The sequence below is a fragment of the Meles meles genome, chromosome 7 (assembly GCF_922984935.1).
Source record: "Meles meles chromosome 7, mMelMel3.1 paternal haplotype, whole genome shotgun sequence".
Lineage (NCBI taxonomy): Eukaryota > Metazoa > Chordata > Mammalia > Carnivora > Mustelidae > Meles > Meles meles.
The window spans coordinates 69,225,534-69,243,167 of NC_060072.1; the positions used below are offsets into that span (position 1 = coordinate 69,225,534).

General features: G+C 40.7%; 1 protein-coding gene across 1 annotated transcript in view; it reads right to left on the reverse strand.

The window, feature by feature from the left end:
* Window positions 1-17,609, reverse strand: part of RASSF8 (Ras association domain family member 8) — a 130,439-nt gene extending 112,830 nt beyond the window's left edge. Inside the window, exon 1 of the mRNA XM_046012613.1 lies at window positions 17,223-17,609. The gene's annotated coding sequence lies outside the window, so the exon portion shown is untranslated. The remainder of the gene's footprint in view (window positions 1-17,222) is intronic.
* Window positions 17,610-17,634: the final 25 nt, after the last annotated feature.

Consider the following 17,634-nt stretch of genomic DNA (forward strand, 5'->3'; position numbering starts at 1 on the left):
AAAGCAATCTCAAAATTTCCTCCTAGTGTAAAATCTAAATAAATAGAAATCTTAACTCAGGACAGAAATAGAAAACTGTGTTTCTCATAAACAGTCATGCTATAAACAGAAACCTAAACAAACTTTAGGACAATATGATATCCTACCCCAAACCCTGGGGCGGGGTGGGGGGGGTGGCAATTTCCTAATGGTTTCTGCCATTCCCCCCACTCTATTGTCCACATCTAACTTTAGAGATATCAGAACTATATGTAGTTCTCCAACAGACCATGTTCTCCCTTATGTACTATTCCCAAAGAGTGTCTACCATTTTATCTGTATGGAATATCCTCCCAGATAATGCCTTTCATCCTCAAGTCTTAGTTTAAGAGTGAATTTTCCTCTTAAACCTTCCCTGATTTCATCAAGCAGTCTTAGACACATCTTTCCAGAAACACTTCCAATCCCACCCCAAGAATCCACACCTCCATCTTATCCATGATTACATTCCAAAAATGATTTCTTTAAATACCTTGCCCAGATACAAACTATCTGGAAAATAAGACTGGTTTTCTTTGTTTTTGCAAATCCAGCCTATAGGAGACTCAATGGATACTGTGTGAATGAATCAAAGATGAGTAAAGCCTCTGCCCAATATACCAACATCATTTATCTGCAAATAGCTAACTTCCCAGTACTGGGTTCAGAACCTAGTGCTTAGACAAACTCAGAGTACACTCCCACAAATTTTCACTGCACCTGAGTATTACTCTCACAGAAACAATACCATCCATGAATATAGTTCTAAGCTGACACATCAAGCCCTATTCTATCTGAAGGATCTAAAATAGTTAAAATTGCTAGGAATTTTTAGGAGTCTCAGAGCTAGAAAATATAATATTAGTAAAAGTTCTCTGTTTTGTAGAACTTTGTGGACTAGATTAAAATCTTAATCTCCCTTTTAATGTAAATACCCTTGGAAAAAGATGTTCTAAGTTCCAAATCACTGTGGACTTCTAGAACACATTTCAAATCAGAGGCTTCCTTAAAACACTGTTCTCTTTAAAGAGGACATGGCATATCTCACGTGTCAGTGGGCTTTCCTCCTCCTTCCTTTTTCTTTCTGTTTTTACCTCTCCATCCTCCCATTGTATAATCACGAAAAAATCACCTTAATAGTAGCCCAAACAAAACATAATCTTCTGGAGGAAAAACTCACATACTATATTCATATATATGTTCCAATCTAAGCTGGGTTTAGCACTGCTGCCCTCTCCCTGCTCAGTTCCCTGAGCCCTAGGGACTGCCTGCCCCAAAGTTTCTCTGCTTTGTGCAAACCACCACCTCAAAGCCATGTGCTTTCATTTACAAATAACTCTCAGCCCTCACTTCATAGAGAAAATTAATGGTAACTGGACATGAGCTCCCTTCCTGCACTTTCATCCTCTCTCACTCCCAATTTTTAAAGGAAAGCTATCACCATCTAGCAGACTCACAGACTGATTATCTCAAGTTCATCCTTATGCCTAGTTTATAAAAAAGATATCATCACATCTAGTTGACCAATGGATGAGCAAACTGAAGATCAAAGAATTCAAGGATATGTCCATAGTCCGAGGACTACTAAATGATGAAACAGAGTCTGGTTCTCTTGATGCTGAGTTCACACTGCACTGCACCACATGTGTTTCTGAACAGCCACAACTTATTTTCTCAATTCTCCTCCACATGTTCCATGGTCCAGCTGAACTGGGTAACTGAATTTACCTAAGCGCAAACTTGACTTTGCATCTTTAAAAAAAAACAAATGTAGGGGTACCTGTGTGGCTCAGTTGGTTGGGCGTCTACTTTCGGCTCAGGTCATAATCCCAGGCCCAGCAGGGAGCCTGCTTCTCCCTCCTTCTCTGCCTGTGTGCGTGCACACACACACTCTCTCTCATCAATAAAATCTTTAAAATTAAAAATTAAAAACTAAATGTAATCTTTTTCTGATTATAAAATACATGCTCATTATAGAAAATTTTGGAAAACACAAAAGAGCAAGATAAAAAGTCATCCATATTATATGATAATGAACAATCCACAGAACTATTCACAATGGGTGAATCATACATGTTGAGTGTGAGAAATTAAGACACAAGAGAGTACATGTTGTACGATTCCATTTATCTAAGGAGCAAAAACAGTTAAAACTATATAATGTCACTGAAAATTAAGAGCACAAGGGGGCCTGTGGGAATGCTGATAATGTTCCATCTTTTAATCTGGGCACTTGTGGCATGGGTATGTTTGGTGTGTGAGAATTCAATGCAGTGCATATTTAGGATAGGTATGTATGTATATAAAACACACACACACAAAATACTTGAATTCAGATGCAATGTTTATATTTTGGTGTTTTCTTCTTGGTGCTCTTCTTCCTCCTGGATGCCTGTTTTTTTAAAAAAAAAAAAGTTGTGTATATATGTTTGTATTCTGATATTTCACCCAACAAAAAAGCACATGCATTTACCCAAATTACTATAAATTCCACATAAATACTTTTAATGGCTACATAATAATCTATCTGAAAACTGTGCCTTCATTTCCTTAACCACTACTTTGCAAACAACCATTTAAATTTTTCCAATTATTATAAAATTGCCTTAGCGGGGCGCCTGGGTGGCTCCGTCAGTAAGTGTTCAACTCTTGGTTTTGGCTCAGGTCATGATCTCAGGATCATGTGATCGAGCCCTGCCTGGGGCTCTGTGTTCAGCGTGGAGTCTGCTTGGGATTCTCTTTCTCTCTTGCTCCCCACTCGCATAATCTCTCTCTCAAAATAAATAAAATCTTTTTAAAAAAATTGCTTTAGTGAATACCATTACCCTTTAAGTCATTTAGCTACTTTCTCCTCATAGCTGCTTAATATATGTATAATATTACATATGACTTACTCTGCCATATGTAATTACATATCTACTGCAACCTCAGTTCTCAATAATAAGCTTCCACAGACTGTATCACCCCTCCACATATCCTCTACAAAATCTTACTCTTGAACAAGCTAAGTACTCATGATTTGTTGTTTGCAAAGGCCAAGTAAAATATACATTCCTACCAACCCAGATTTCAGTATCACCTCAGTCATCCATGTAACATGAATGTTTTAGTTGTCTACACTTTAAACTTTTTGTTTAGTCACACAACTAAATGCTTAGAGGCAGTTTAGCATGGTTCCCCTTGAGGATAGATGATAGCTAGCACAGTGAGTTCATTCAACAAGTAATAGTGCCATGAGCCAAGAGTCCAGGGAAAATCAGAAAAGTTCCTGCTATCAAAAAGCTTATAGTTGGTGTATAATTAAATAGGGATCCCACTTTCAAGGAGACCCACAATCTAGCAGGGAACGTGGCATGAAACACATCCTGATTTCCCTACTCCTAAGCTTTCAAATCACACCTGCCAAGATGTTGGCCCCAGAGCCAAACTCTGAAAACTCTGTCTTGGGTGGGTGCCTTCAAGTTCATTAGTCTGTAGATGAATGTGTTTGTTATATTTAAAATACGTTTTGAAGTATTTTACAAGTATTATTAACCCTATCATTATCTGATAATGGAAAAGTACATGCCTAATGTGCTAATAAAAAAAGACAAAATTAAGAAGAAACAAAAGGAGTACTAATAAATTATTGAGAGTGGTGAAAAATATTTTCCCTTTTTTTCCTTTTACATATGGAATGAAGACTGGGAAGAACCTTAAAGGGCAAAGGATGAATGGAGCAGAGGGTGAAAAAGGCTAACCTATGCCTATTATAACCCAGCAGTAACAATCAACAAGAACAGAGAAGACATATTTTTAGAAGTTTTTCCATTTTGAATGTATAACAGGATGAACAGTGCTAAAGGTGGACACTTGGCCCAATGTTAGTTCAGGAGGCCAGGAAATTGTTCTAGAACAGAAAGGGTGAACACAGCCAAGACTGAGCCCAGAGGCTCCTGTAATTCCAGAGGTAAGGAGGGAAGTTGGATTCCAAGGGTTACTAAGGGGCTCCCCAGGGCTCCAAAGAGACCATGAAGGAGCCATTTGCCACAAGAGATTTTTAAGGTAGACAAAGCTGCTCCACTTTAGATAAAGATACCCCACTGAACATCCAGCAGCAAGGGCATAACTGGTTACAAAGCTTCTAAGAACCAACTTACACTCCTTGAACTGCACTGAGGGACTGCAAGCTTAAAGTCTTCTTCGTCACTTTGAACCTATGAACAAATGAGCTTAAGAAGAGCCTCTCAGAAGCTCATTTGTTTGAAAGAGAGAGCTTCTGAACTTACAGTGCAAAGAAAGAGGAACAGGCATGCATATGGTATATAAAGAAAGTAAGACAGCCTTCTAAGGGAGTGAGCACCTCCTTTGGGAAGAAAGGATAGCCAGGCTGGGTTTTAAAGCTATCGAGTATGGGTAAGAGAGAGGTCGAACCACTTTTTCATGGGATCAAATAGCATATTTAGATGTTGCAGCATCAATGCATAAAACAGCTTACTAATTTAATCCTGCTATATGTTAGCATGGAAGGACAGGTGAGGGAGGAGAGCTGGAGGGCAGCCAAGCAGGGAGGCCAGATAGCCACCTGGCCAGTCCAGGACAAGGGACTAGCACCAGATTTCACAGGTCTTATGTATGCTATAACAAGAATCTGAATTCAACCCTGCAGGCATTGACAGAGCTTAGTTGTTAAGCAAGTTGGTGACACAGTGAGATTTCTGTGTCCAAGCACTCATCTGCTGACATGTGGAAGCTGGGTTTCAGGTGGAAAGACCAGTGAAGTGACCAACAACCTAAATGGGAGATGCTCAATTAGAGTAGTGAATGAAGGAGAAATGGAAAAATTTCCTCAGCTGTCCAGGAGGTAAAATCAGAAGAACTAGATGAATTAGTCAAGGTGAGGTGGCATAGGAAAGGCAAGATAAAGAACAAAATGATGATGGTGCCACAAACCCAGGTGGGAAATATAGGAAGAAGTTAGGAGACATGCTGCTCCCAAGGGACTGCTGCATGGTTCAGCAGAGAAGGATCTAGAAGTAATAGCACAGAACACTACAGGAACGATTTGAAAGTCCATCACTACATACGCCAGAATAAAAACAATGAAAGTGGGTGAGACCACTCAGAACAAGAGTTCTTACATTCTTTTTTTTTTTTTTTGAGTTCATACATTCTTAAGATAAGAACCCTTTTGAGAACCTGATGAAAATTCTCACCCCCCCCCCAACCAAAATGTACACTAACATTTTGGAAAAAACACCAGGCAGTTTACAGGTCCCCTGCTACCAACGGAGGACCATAGGTTACGAAATCCTAGGCCTGGGGACTAGGGTAAGAAGATGGGAAGAAGGTCTAAAGCAGCATTTCTCAACAATGATGCTACTGGCAAATTGCACAGGACATGTCTTCACCATGCAGAATGCTGAGCAGCCAGGCCCAGCCCTGCCCACTGAACACAAGAAATACCCACAGCCTAGGCTCTGTGGACAGCCGAAAGAGGCCCCCACATATTTCCAAATACTACCACCCTGTTTGAGAACTCCTGGTCAAAAGGGAGAAAAGGAAACAGCAAAGAAGACAGAGCAAGAAAGATCAGAGATGGGATGAAAAGTGGATCTACCCCTCAGCCAATAAGTCATTCTCATTTCCAAAATATACCCATGATGTGACCCTTTCCCTACCTCTACCACTAGCACCTCAACTAAGCCACACATTGAGTGAAGTCCTGCAATCATCTCCTAACTGGTCTCCCCACTTCTTTTCTTCTTTCTTTTTATTAAGTCACCATGGCATATTATACCAGGCATATTACATTGCCTGGTGTATGTGCCTTGTATGCACAAGTTTGTACCTTTTAACCCCCTTCACCCATTTCAACACCCCCACTCCCCACCTTTGGCAACCTATGAGTTTGGTGTTTTGTTTTGTTTTTAGATTGCCCATGTATATGGGATCATATACAGTATTTGCCTTTCTATGTTTATTTCACTTAGCATAATGCTTTCAAGATCTGTCCATGTTGTCACAAATGGCAAGGTTTCCGCTCTTCTGGCCGAATCCTATTCCATTGCATGTATACGCTACATTTTCTTTATTCATTCATCGACTGATGGACACTCAGATTGTTTCCAGGTCTTGGCTTTCCACTTCTGTTCTTAATTCCTCTTGACAAGTCCCTTCCCCATGGCAGCAAAGCGAACCTTCTTCATTTTACTAATTGTATTTCATAAGTATTTTTATAATGCTATTTGCCACGCTATTTTTTTTACAAATGCTAATTCATTTCATCCTCATAACAACACTGTGAGATGGATATCATTCCTATTCCCACTTTGCCGACAAGGCACAGAGATGTTACAAACTACAAGGTCACAGAGCCAGTAAGTGTAGGGCCAGGATTTTAATTTAGGCCACTGGCTCCACAGTTCACGCTCTCGCCTCCAACTCATTCATTCCTCTATTCAAGATCCTCAACTGTCTTCTCACTCAAGAGTAAAAAACCAAGATCCTTATAGCCCGTAAGTGCCTGGTATATGGGCCCTCCAACTCCTCTACCTTGTCTCCTGCTCTTATCCCCTGCCCTCCCTCTACTCCCAGCCTCACTGGTCTGGCAGCTATGATATGTGCATTTACTTGTATGCACTCTCTCCTCTGTCTGCAGTGTTCTTCCTCCAGCTAGCAGCAGAGTTTATTTCCTTCACTTTATTAAGTTCTCTACTCCAATGTGTTCTCATTAGTAAGGACTTGCTGCCCATCTAATATCAAACAATACCTCTACTCCCATCCCCATTGTTTTCAATTTCTCCAACTTGTTACATTTTCCCCCCTCTGATTCATGTATCATCCTATAAAGCATGTAAAATTACTCATTCATTAGCTAACTTCCTCCAATAGAATGTACATTCTAGGAAGGCAGTTTTGTGTGTTTCGTTCTCTGTTAGGGCTCCCTGCATGGAAGGTCATGCAGTTCATTTCTGAATGAATGAATGAACAACAACAAGAAAGAGTGTTGACAAGGAAGCCAAGAAGTCTGAAGACAGAGAGAGATGGCTCAACAGTGTAAACATACTACAAAAAGCTTCTGTTCTATTAGAGGTAACAAGTTTCCATTGATTTTGGCAATTAAGAAATTGGTGCCTTTGGCAAGAAACGTTTCCAAGAAATGGTGCCTGCCTGGGGAGTGAGTTGGTAGGTAATGCAGTAGAAGTATTAAGCACAGACAACTCCTGTAAGAAGTTGGCTAAGAAAGGAGACAGCTAGAAGGAGTAGCGATGTCAAGAGAGACCTGAGCATATCCTTTCCAGGTTGAGGGTGAGGAGAGAAGGGAAGAGGAGACTGAAATTCAACAGAGAGAAAGGAGTACTAATGGTGAACGTCCTAGCAGATAGCCAACTCCAGACTGTGAGGGATGAGGACGATCATCCATGTTAACTAGCAAAGGCTCTTCTCCCACACTTGGATTATCTACACTGACCACATTCTCTTCGGAGACCATCAGCCTAGACAGACTACACAGCATCTGTCCTCTCCAAAGAGCACTGGGGCCTCTTCAGACTCCTAGTTCAGACAGAAGGAGTATTCACAGCTTACTGGAGTTGGTAAGGGGAAAGGCACTAACCCCTCACTGAGACATTTCATACGCATTCATTTCCATATATGGACATCTACAAACATCACTTTTATTCCAAAACAGTCCTTAGTGATTAATTAGTAACCCCATTTAAAGGAAACTTGAGAAGGGGTAAGCTTTATAACTACTCCAAGGCTACCCAGGTCCAGCCAGGCTTTACTGAACTGGGCACTCTTTCCAATATATATCACATGTCATCACTCACTATTAGGAGAAGAGAAAGATCATCAAAATTAGAAAAATTTAAATGGAAGATGTGATCTGGTATGGGACACTTTCAAAGAGAGAAAACAGAAATAATTTTCACTAACAGTAAAGATAATTAAAATTCAAAGGGGTAAGTTATGCATGTACCCCAACCACCAGACCTTACTACTATGGTACATATGATACATGTGATACATATGAAACAAATTACAAAAAGAGAAAGGGAAAAGAAGAAATGCTTGAGTAGAAAAGGTTTACATAAAGGCTACAGTAAGGAAACTAGAAATTTGATTAAACATGACAAAAACACATTCATTATCAAGGATAGGATTTAGCTGCTTTTTCTTTAGTTTGTGTTATCCAGTTGTGAATGTCAACTGATAAAATAAAAAGAGATACAACAGACAACCCATTTTCTACAATGATGCAAAGGCAATTCAGTAGTTAAAGAACAGTCTTTTTAAAAATTAGATTTCCATATGCAGAAAATGAACTTCAGTTCAAAACTTACTCAATACAAAATATTAAATCAACAGGCCAAACACCTTAACAGACACCTTGCCAAAGATATAGGGCAAATAAGCATATGAAAAGATGCCCCACATCATATGTCATCAGGGAAATATTAAGTTAAAAGAACAAGATATCACTACACACCTTTTAGAACAGTCAAAATACAAAACACTGACAACACCAAATGTCAAGGAAAAGGAACTCTCATTCATTGCTGGTGGGAATGAAAATTGGTACTCTTTGGCAAAGTCCTTTGGAAGACAGTGTGGTGACTTCTTATGAAACTAAACATACTCTTACCATATGACCTTGCAAATAGCTCCTTAGTATTTATCCAAAGGAGTAGAAAACTTATGTCCACACTGAAACCTGCACATGGATGGCTATTGCAGCTTTATTCATAACTGCCAAAACTTGGAAGCAGACATGTCCTTCAGTATGTGAATGGACAAACTGTGGTATATCCAGACAGCGGGCATATTATTCAGGGCTAAAATGAGCTATCAACCTATGAAAAGACATGGAGGAAACATAAATGCATATTAGTAAGTAAAGAGCCAATCTGAAAAGGCTACATACCATATGATTCCAACTCTATGACATTCGGAAACAGAAACACTACGAAGATGGTAAAAACATTAGTGGTTGCCTGGCGTTAGCTGAGGGGAAGAGATGAACAGGCAGAGCACAGAGGATTTTTTAGGGCAGTGCAAATACTCTATGATGCCATGATGGATATGTGTCATTATACATTTCCCCAAACATACAGTACTTAGAACACCAAGAGTAAGCCCTCAGGTAAACCATGGACTTTGGGTGATAATGATGTGTCAAAGTAGGTTCATCTGCAACAAATGTACCATTCTGGTGGGGCATGTTGATAATGGAGGAGGGGATACAGATGTGGCGGCAGGAAGTATATGGGAAATCTCTGTACCTTCCACTCAGTTTTGCTTCGAACCTAAAATTGCTCTAAAATATAGAGCAAAAAAAACTCTAAAAACATAACTTAAAGTAGATCATAGACTCCAACATAAAAGCTAACACTATAAAATTTCTAGAAGAAAACCAGAAAATTTCTAGAAGAAAATTTCTTTGCCCTTAGCTTAGGCAAAGGTTTTCTTAAAAAGGACACCAAAACCATAATGTATAAGAGAAGAAAATCATAAGCTGGAATTCATCAGAATCAAAAAACTCCTACTTCAAAGTCATTGTGAAAATGAAAGGACAAGCCACAGACTGGAAGAAAATCTTTACAAAGCATATATCTGAAAAAGGACTTGTCTCAAAATTCAATAATAAGAAAACAATCAACTTAATAAAAATGTGAGCAAAAGACTGGAACATACCACCAAAGAAGATATGAAGATAGCAAAAAATACATCAAAAGATGCTCAACACCATTGGTCATTAAGGAAATGCAAATTAAAATAAAAATGAAATACTATTAATGACTACAATTAAAAAGTCTAATAAAAAATGAAAAAAAAGACTAATAATACTAAGTGTTGGTAAGAATGTGAAGGAATTAGCATGCTTATAAACTGCTGGTAGGAGAGTAAAATGAAATAATCACTTCAGAAGCAGTTTGGCAGTTTCTGAAAAAGCTACACATACATCTACCAGGATCCTGCCATTCTATTCCTAGGTTCTTACCCAAGAAGGCACATGTCCACACAAGGATGATATACAAATGTTCACAGCAGCTTTTAGAGTCAAAAATTAGGGGCGCCTGGGTGGCTCAGTGGGTTAAGCCGCTGCCTTCGGCTCAGGTCATGATCTCAGGGTCCTGGGATCGAGTCCCACATCGGGCTCTCTGCTCGGCGGGGAGCCTGCTTCCCTCTCTCTCTCTCTCTCTCTCTCTCTGCCTGTCTCTCTGCTTCCTTGTGATCTCTCTCTCTCTCACTGTCAAATAAATAAATAAATAAAATCTTAAAAAAAAAAAAAAGAGTCAAAAATTAGAAATAACCCAAATGTCCATCAACAGGTACATACATACATAAATCGTTATATATCCATACAGTGGAACGCTATTCAGCAATGAGAAGAAATGAACTATTGCTGGATATATCAACATGAAAGCATCTCCAAATAATTATTCTGAGTGAAAGAAGCCAGACTAAAAAAAAGACTATATACTACATAATTCCATTCACTTAAATTCTGGAAAATGCAAACTACCCTACAGAAAGCAAAGCTTCTGGGGGGGAGAGGATAATGGACAGTCAAGGGACTGTGAATGGGAATGGAGAAACTTGGGGGGATACGTATATATTCACTATCTTGTCCGTAGTGATGATTTCATATTTATATATGTAGGTTGGAAGCTTATCCAACTGTACAATTAAATATGTGCAGTTCATGGGGCACCTGGGTGCCTCAGTGGGTTAAAGCCTCTGCCTTCAGCTCAGGTCAAGATCCCACGGTCCTGGGATCGAGCCCCGCATCCGGCTCTCTGCTCGGCGGGGAGCCTGCTTCTTCTTCTCTCTCTGCCTGCCTCTCTGCCTACTTGTGATCTCTGTCTGTCAAATAAATAAATAAAATCTTAAAAAAAAATATGTGCAGTTCATTGCATGTCAGTAGCTGTTTACCTCAGTTCATTTCAGTAGAGATAAAAAAAAAAAAGAAATAGCAAAGGAGAAAATGATTATGTACAAAAAGAAAGAAAAATACAGCACAAGTAAACTATGTTAGGTTTCCTGACATCTAATGGCATCAAGTATTAGAATGTGCTTTAGAGGGGCACCTGGGTGGCTCAGTCAATTAAGCAGCTGCCTTCAGCTCAGGTCATGCTCCCAGATCGAGTCCCTTTTCAGGCTCCCAGCTCCGCGGGAGTCTGCTTCTCCCTCTGACCTTCTACCCTCGCTCTCTCTCTCAAATAAATAAATAAAATCTTAAAAAAAAAAAAAAAGAACTTGCTTCAGAAATGACCAAATTTTACATCAAACACTGCAAATTATTCCCAACCTATCTTTCAATAGTATTTCTGTGAGGGTTTCAGAGATCACAAATCTATTCAAGTATCTTAAGCAAAAGTTACAGTGATATTTTGCTTTTCTGCCCAATACCTACCTAGCAAGAAAACTATAATTTTTTTCAATATATGTGCTTCTTTCTGAAGAATAACTTAATTTTAAATGATTTCCAATAATAAAATTACTATAATTAAAGACAAACATGATTTAGCTAGAGCCAATGACAGTTAACAAGTGACAAAATACATCACCCACATAAATAAAACCTGATAGAAAATCATCACAGGGCGCCTGGGTGGCTCAGTGGGTTAAGCTGCTGCCTTCGGCTCAGGTCATGATCTCAGAGTCCTGGGATCGAGTCCCACATCAGGCTCTCTGCTCAGCGGAGAGCCTGCTTCCCTACCTCTCTCTCTGCCTGCCTCTCTTGTGATTTCTCTCTGTCAAATAAATAAATAAAATCTTTAAAAAAAAAAGAAAGAAAGAAAATCATCACAATTCTCCTCTTGTTACAACCTGTACTTATATCTGATTTCTTATCAAAACAAAGAGTTAAAACACATGCTACTGAGTAAGAAAATGTTTTTCTTGATGCAAAGAACTTGGACAGCATTGGAGTTAATCATAATGAGCTTTGGGATATATTTGAATGTGGCAAAAAAAAAAAATTGCCAAAAATAAGACTTCTAAATCCTATAGCAAGGCTGTGAAATAAATAGGTAATAGATATTATTGGTGCTATAAAGCCCCAGGCAACTTGTTCAAGGTCACCCAAAGTAACCAAGTGAAAATGTATACATGAGAGAAAAAATAACTGGGGTTTTAAACAACTTTTTTCTCCTCCACAGTGGTAGCTACTCAGGGTACCAATGTCCTGGGGCAAAGAGACCTACCTCAAAGACAAATCAAAGGTCATGCCCCTCCCTGGCCCCACTGCCAATATTTTTATACAAGTAAAATCAGGTCTAAACAAATAAAAAGCTAAGGTAATGGGATGGGCTAGAGAGGGCTTCTCTATCTTGCCATACCTTCCCAACTAGAAAATAAAGTGTGGGTAAACAGGGGAACAACAAGAACCATTTCCTTGAGTAAAGCAAACACATGAAAAGCTGAAGGTTCCTTTTTATGATTTTCATCAGGTGAACTACTCATTCTTCTCTTGTGAAAGCACTTAGCCCAGAGCTTGGCACATAATAAGGACTTAAAAATGCTTTTTTAATCTTCCCTGCTCTCCAAACCCAAGGGCATCCAGCTTTTCGCTGACAAAAACTCAGAGTCCAGACCACTTATGAGGCATAACACTCAGGAGAAACCCAGAGGTTAAGTGCAAACAAATAAATCATGAAAGAACTAGAATTGACTCCTAAATTCTCTGTATACCTTATTACATACAAAATACAAAACTAGAAAGGAACTAGAATTATACTCTAAGGGTAAAAGAGAATTCTAAAAGGAAACTCAAGCCCTAAGAAACAAGTCAAAAGAAAACGTGGGTGATTATGTAAGAATTAGAGACTAGAAATAAGAACATAAATACTTCAGGGCTATAGTGCATCAAACTAATAATTTGTAAAGACTAACCACATGACAAAAACACTCAAACAAGGTTTAAGCCTTCCTAGGCCTTGGAAAGTCATGAGACTTTTTTGGCTAAAAGAAGGAATGCTTTAGTTAAAGAAGGAAAAAGAATTCCCAGACCTCTAGGTGGCTCCAATTTTTAAACAACCACTCTGCTACCTTAACTAAGTGTTCAAACGATACTCAGTTATTTATGCAAGTCACATCAACAACTGGACAGTACTAAACATCCTTAGAACTATAATGCTCATTTCTCTACTAGTTTTCTCTACCTTCCTTTGAGTGTGGCACTGAGTAATCAACAGCTGATGACTACTGTATTATCATATGACACATGTAAAATAATATGACATAGTAAGATTTTTTTCTTTCAGTAATCCTGTGCTGATGAAAAAAAAAAAACCGTAATTACTTTAATGATGTACTCAGAAAAAGGATTATCTACAAAAGAAAATCACAAGGGTAACACTAGTTAAAATGTGTCTCAATTTATTACCCTGAATTTTTCCACGGAGCCCAAATGCATTACTTTTACCTGGTATCTGCAAAGGCCATTTCAAATTATATATAACACCAGCAAGGAGGAAAATTAGGAGAGTGTCAGTCTGGCTTTTCTGTTATGAAAAGCAGATTGAACAGTGATAAAGATGGCAATCAGATATAAAGACAAAACTAATGTTATCTTATTCATTATATTAACAGCCATTTATCAAGCACCTACTAAATGCACTAGGCACTGAGTATAGACTAGCAAATAAACCAGGCATTATTTCTGCCCTAGAGGGCAAGAGAGAAACATTAAGTAGTTAAATAATACATAGTTATAAGTTATGGCAAACATTAAAAAGGAAAGGTGATTGCTCTATGAGGGAGAAAATAAAGGGATTCTAAGTTACATGATGATAAAGGTGATAAGACATTTATAAAGATGATACATGAATTTATACCCAAGGATGACAAATTACTCAAGGAGATGGTCCTAAAGTAGAGACCAACAGCATGAGCAAGAGCCCTGCTGGAGAACTGGACAATGTGGCTGGCAAAGGATGAGGATTGGGGGGGGGGGGGGGCACACACTGGTCAAATCATACAGGACCTTACAGGTATGTTGAAAATTTCATATTTTATCTGGAGAAATAAATGTTTCCTAAGAGCTTTGAAGACTTTAAACATCAAGTGACTTGTTTTCTTTTTAGGTTGCTGGTGGGAAAAGGAACTGGAAGGGGTACAGTATATGTGCAGAAGGCAATGGGGAAAGATAATGATGGCTTCAAGCAGAATGGAAGCATAGTGGAGACTGAAAATCAGACAGATTTGAAAGAGATTTTTCCATAAAAGTAGATAAGGATTTTTTGACAAACTGGTGGGGGCGGGGGAGGGAGGAGTGAAAGAACAGAAGAGAGAATGAAGGATAAACTCCAGCCTTCTGGCCTGAGCCACCTGTTGGATGGATGAGATGGAAAACAGAGGAGGAACTGGTTGAAAGGTTGGGTAATCAAGAGCTCAATTCTGAAGAAGTGTAAAACAATGCCATTTATTGGCTACGACGTACCAGATGTTAGATATTCTACTTGCCACAGCATCCCTTTTAGTAGCAGTATCCCCATTTTACAGAAAGCAAACTATAGATCATGATGTTGAAGTAGTATGTTGAACTCATTCAGTTCAAAGTGACAAAGTCACATTTGCCACCCAAGTCTGGTTGGCTGGCTGTGAGGTAAGCTTTCTTTCCACTATACCCAGTTCTTAGGAACTACTTTTACACTTTGCATTTTGAAATCTATTTAGGGTTGGAGCAAGCTAGCGCCCAAGAAGAGTAAATAGGTGATACATTATTTTTTAAATCCAAATTCTCAGATTTATAATGCATAATGTTTTCCTATACCACTCCCAATCCCAATCCACTTCTATCTGCAGAGTTTTGCAATGTTTTGAACACTAGCAAGATATCCACGACCTCAATGTTTTATAGTTAAGGAGCAAAGCCACCATGCCCAGAATGAACCATAATGAAAAAAGCAGCAATACCCAGCAGCAAACAACATTTCTACTCTCAAGCCATACATATATCAACATAAGATAGATCAACTGAGCAATAAATTCCGAACAACTACTTCTCAAAAACAGCTAAGGCGTTCAAATCAAGAATTAATGTGAGCCAGTATGGATGGCTACAAAAGCTAAGAACTGAGATTCCCCTTAAAAAATCAAAATCTTGGGGCGCCTGGGTGGCTCAGTCGTTAAGCTTCTGCCTTCTGCTCAGGTCATGATCCCAGAGTCCTGGGATCAAGTCCTGCATCGGGCTCCCTGCTCAGCGGAAGCCTGCTTCTCTCTCTCCCACTCCCCTTGCTTGTGTTCTCTCTCTCTCTCTCTCTGTTAAATAAATAAAAATCTTTTTTAAAAAATCAAAATTTTAAAAGAACAAAATGTTAGGCAAAAAAGAAATTATACCGCCATCGCGTAAAATTTAATATCTACAATTCCCAAATATCTCCACCAAATGCCAAATTCAGCAAACATGCACGCTAAAAACAACCTAAACATCCTTTTCTTTTTAAAAGCTTTTCCCTGTAGCACAATGACACTTCAGCAAACTAAAATGCCTTTCTATCTGCAGAGTCTCATGATTTTCTCACTCTCTGGGCTGATGTCCCTCTCAGCTACTGAAGCCCAGAAATTAGGCTTGATTAATGAACCTAGAAAGAACTCAATGTATTACTAACAATTGTGTTTATTACTGAAAGTACCAGCTTGAGGCTCTTAAAAGGGAGGAAAATGAGGAAAGGGGAGATTTTTGAAAGATTTCATCACCTACATTACAAATTATATTTTGGTGGGTCTGATCCCTCAGCAGAATCATCAAATTACATTCAGGCTTCTTAAAGTGAGATATAAGGACCTTTCATGGTTTGGGGAGAGTTTGTCATAGAGATAAAATTTTAAAAAGTAGCATTAGTATGCCCACTGAAAGATAAATACTTACACACACCACCCTCCAAAATGATAGTACTACTGTGTCCTTCCTCCTGATTCTTGTGTCCACCTGGCACCTCTCCCTGCAGAGGTCTAGCAGGCATTCCCTACTGCCTCACCCAGGCAAAGGACAGGTTGCTGAAAATCCATTAAGAAAGCTTCCCATTTTCTATTCCTTCATAACATGATGGCCAACTCCTGGCAAACCAAAGATGAAAGACTTTTTTTTTTAAAGGGGGGCGGGGGGGGGAACTACTTGAGGCCTTCTCCAGAATGAGGGGTTAATCCAATAGGCAAAAAAGCAGGGCTCTATACATATTTAAAGGTCCTTTCTGGCGACACAACAGATCTAATGAGGAATTGCTGAGCCACATCATACTGGAAAATCCGTAAATGTTCCTCCTGGTTGTTACCAGAGTGGAAGATTTTTTTTTTTTTTTTAATGCAACGCTTTGATGTACTGACACAGCTAGCCTGATGGGTTTAAGTCAGCTAGGAAATGTGCCCTGCATCTATTTCCCTTATAAATCCCTGAAGATCAGGGGCAATACTGACCCGTAATTACATTCAACGCTTGCACTGCTCAAGATGCCATCTGATGCTGGAAAAGTAGTGGTTGAGCAACACCAGGCGGCTCTACTATGCTAAAATAACAACGCAACACTCGATTACGAACCCAGGTACTCGGCTTGTAGGCTCCAGTGCCGCACAAGGACCCACATTCAAAGCTCACGTCCCTTCAGGTTGAAGCTCATTAAGCTTTCCGCGATGTACCCTCGCAAAGTTTCTAGTCTGCAAAACGGAATTACTTGAAAGTCCCCTGTTTTGGACACCCCTCCCCAGACGGGTTGGCGGCAAGGGGAAACAGGGACCGAGGATGGTAGTTAAGCGTTCACACACAATTTTAAAACCTAAAATACAATCGTGTTTTCAGAGGAGAAAGTAAGCGTTCACCATACCGCCACCCGGCCAGCGAGCATCCGATTTCCATTTGGAGAGAAAAATGCTAAAGAAGCCATACATACGTTTCCCTGGCCAGCAAAAGTGGCCTCTAAACTCCCCTGCCAAGGACACTGGGAGGAAACCGAGAAGCAGGGCACAAGCCTGCACTTCTCAATCAGAGGCGCGTGTGTGCGGCGGGGAGAACACGCAAAGGCGAACACAACAGGGAGAAAGGTGAACCGGAGGAACAGGGAGCCCGCGGCCGGAGGGCAGAACCGGCGAAGAAACCCAAGGTGTAGACAGAGGGGCGAGGGGGCGGGGAAGGGGGAGCCCGAAGGCTCCAGGAGGAGGAGGGAGGGGTCGCAGGCGCTGCCCAGAAATCGCGGCGGCCGAGTAAAGTTAATACTTACTCAGTTTCGCAACTGCGCCGCCCCCGCAGGCCGCCCGGCGGAGCCGGCCGGGGCGCTGGGGACGTGCCGGCGTTCGGAGCTCGGCGGCCGCCCAGCGCCTGTCCTGGCCGCACCGCCCGGCGCGCCTGCCTCCGCCGCACTCGGCGGGCCCCGCGCCCCGCACTGGCTGGAGGCCCTAGCTCCCGGCGCGCCCTCTCCGCGCACCTCCCGGCCGGCGCTAGGTGAGTGTGGCCGCCCCTGGTGGGGCTGCCGTGGGGTGCTAGCGCGCGGGCAGGGGCCGCGCCGCCCGCAGGAGCCGCCCCCAGCGCCGCCGCCGCTGCCGCGGGCGGTCCAGCGAGGCTCGGCGAGGAGTGCGGCGGCGGGCGCTGCGCCGGACCGCGGAGTTAGCTGCCGGCTCGCTCCCGCGGCCGGT